A 3,248-nucleotide genomic window follows, 5' to 3' on the forward strand; every position below is an offset into this window, starting at 1 on the left:
TACTTCATTGGAGGACTGTAGTGAGTGAGTGAGTCCTGGCGAGAGTTGGGCAGGCGACCCGCCGAACCTTGGGGTACGCCCTAGGGGGAGGTGGGGCCGTCACAAGAACTACATTTGGCGGACAATTTTTTTTTTTTTACCTATATTCTAAGAAATTAGCCCACTGAAGTTGGCTTTGAAAGGAAAAAACAAAAAAGTCACATTCAACTTTCGATTCTTGGTTCTACAATGTCTTGTAAGGTCATGACCAGCTAATTTCTGATCTTACAAGATATTATCTTACAAGATAATTTCCGACCTTACATGACCTTACAAGATATAATACTAATTTCTGACCTTACAAGATAATATCTTGTAAGGTCATGTAAGGTCAGAAATTATCTTAAGGTCAGAAATTATCTTGTAAGGTCAGAAATTAGCTGGACATGACATGGTTGTCCAATGGAAAAGAAAAAAGTGAAAATCAAATCAATTTACTCTTTTTAACAAATTTTCATAATTGTTTGTGAATTTTTTTTTTTTAAAAAAATGTTGGCATTGAAAAGGGACAATATATCACTGGAAAAGTGATTAAAATTAAATGTGCCCATATTTCTTTAAATGACTGAAAAATGAGATATATACAAAAGTGGTACATAACAATTGGAAGAGACTCATGCCACGAGTGTAGTGAATCATTAGTTTTAGTGTCAAAGATGGGCAAATTACGCTTTATTCCCCTGTGATTTATTATTATTATTATTTTACATAACTCTCCTATGATTTTAAAAACTATATATAGTCCCATCATAGTTTGGATTAAAGTGTCAAAATGACGGAATTTACAATCATAATGGAGTCAACTGAAATATCAAAAATATCCCTGTGTAAAGTTGAAAATTATTTATTAACCACAGGGGGTTATGTATATATACTGAAAATCATAAGGGGGTTATATGGTAAAATACTAAATCATAAAAGGGTTATATGCTAAAATATAAAAATCATACGAGGTTAGAGTGTCATGCATATTATATTTATATATTTTGGTGACTCCAGCTATTTTAGTTTTTAAATAAAAATAATTTTGACATTTTTATAGGTTCCGTTACGGATGATCATTTCCGTCACTTTGACACTTTAATCCAAATTATAAGGGATTATATATAGTTTTTAAAACTATAGGGAATTATGTAAAAATTAGCTATACCACGGGAGGGTAAAGTTTAATTTGCCCGTCAAAGATCAATATTTCCTACTAATAGTTGCTCTTAGAGCTTTTGTATATGTTTGCTATGGCCAAGTTGATTCATATGCTCATTTGACAATTAACTTCTACTTAGTCGACGCTATAACTTCAAGCTGGCTGCTTTTTCAACTACTATTTTGGCATCTCTTTCCTATTTTTAGCACCTTAGTGGTTAATATATCGGATGATTCATAGAGTTTATCAAACCGGCCACAACCAATAAAATCCAAACTCTGGAACTGATTTACTATTTTTCTTTTCTCTTTTACAATTAAATGTTTGAACTGGAGTTGAATAGTAAACCAAAAACTTATCATTTGCTTCACGAGGAATTTTATATCTGCTCGAAACAACTACTAGGCATGATCCAGGAACAATAGAAAAGTTCCAAGCGGATATATGAGGACCTTATTTACTAATTTACATGTTAAGTGGAATCCACTTGGCATGTTATATAAAATCAAGTAGAACCCTTGTATGTTCTCATGGAACTTTTTCATTGGTTCAGAAACAATTATTAGGCATGATCGACATAAAATTTTCCTCCAATTCACTTAGCAGTTCAAATTCTTTTAAAAAAATTGATTAATTCACGTTGCACTTCCCCCATTACCACTATCTTCTGTCTTTCAATTCCTTTTCAATCGATACATGAATATACCATCGGAAATAATGACTGAACCCTTCCATCCTTCCTTGGCACTCCCTTGCGCTAGCCATGTTTTGATCCATAGACATTGTCACTATAATCACAAAATCTGCGGATATATGACAAGCTTCTCAATGTTCAAATGTCCTATATTCACAATTTATTATTGGAATGGTACTCCCAATTCTATGAAGATATACTATTATTAATAAATTTTAATAAATGTTAGTTTTTGAAAACAGAAAAACAAAAAAGAGGAGATTCTCAAAAGTATCTGACACCCGTAATTGACTCAAGTCTCGCCATATTCGTTCTATTCATCCTCTAATACCAAACAAACATACCTTTGTTTTTTCTTTTTCAAATTTCAGCTACCAGAAATAATTTTATAAAGCAAGGGGCAAATATTAACTTAAGGAAAAGTCATGCACGAACAAACGGCTAAGGAAAAGTCATGCACGAACCAACGGCTCTCTGTGTACAAGCTTATTCCTCCAATAATTAAGTAGGATGTTAATGCTTAAACGACAAATTGTAAATGTTAACAACAAATGTTTGACATATTATAGAACTCAAATAATTGACAAGTGTACACATCATTAGCCATACATAGAACTTTCAATTATTTATTATATATACACACACACAGAGACATGTACATATATACAAAGTGGCTAAGGAACTTTTCTAGTGATTTTCGTCGTCCTCCATTTGGTTATGGTTTGCACGTGAGTTTTTGTTTTGCCATTTTGGTTGAGTGAAGAAAGCTAGAAGTGTGAGGCTTGTTTGCATATTTTTTTGGATTAATCTCTTTTACACTGATAATGTGTATACTGTTAGTTTTGGACAAATAATAGTTGTGCAAAATTTGAATTTGAAATTCAACTTTTATACATGTATCATAAATCCAATAGTGATAATGCATATAACGTCCGTATATATAAGATTTAGTCTTTTTAATTGATAGTGGTAATTATATCATGTCCTGTTGGAGATTAAAGTATCGCACTTTTAGTGGCTGCGGGTTTATTTTGTTTGTGTGTGATTCATTTTGTGTAGAGAATCCTATGATCTAAAAAAGCAAGCCAAGTAGGTTGAAAACTCAGGTTCTTCAGTTGTAGCACAGATTAGAAAGTAAAAAGAAAGCGGCAACGTTATATTACTAAGACACAATTAGGTCACATTGAAACAGGTGTTTGGACGCCTGGTTCTGAACTACTTGCCACTCATAGTCACGGTGGTAATATAGTAGGCGTTGACAAACTTCAACTCCATAATCAGAATCTACATAGAACACTGTCTCATAATGTAGCTTCTACATTAGATAGCCTGTGTTTTCGATTTGCTTCAACATCTAAGGATAATGCAGAA

Source organism: Coffea arabica, chromosome 11e (genome assembly GCF_036785885.1).
Source record: "Coffea arabica cultivar ET-39 chromosome 11e, Coffea Arabica ET-39 HiFi, whole genome shotgun sequence".
In the NCBI taxonomy this organism is placed as follows: domain Eukaryota; kingdom Viridiplantae; phylum Streptophyta; class Magnoliopsida; order Gentianales; family Rubiaceae; genus Coffea; species Coffea arabica.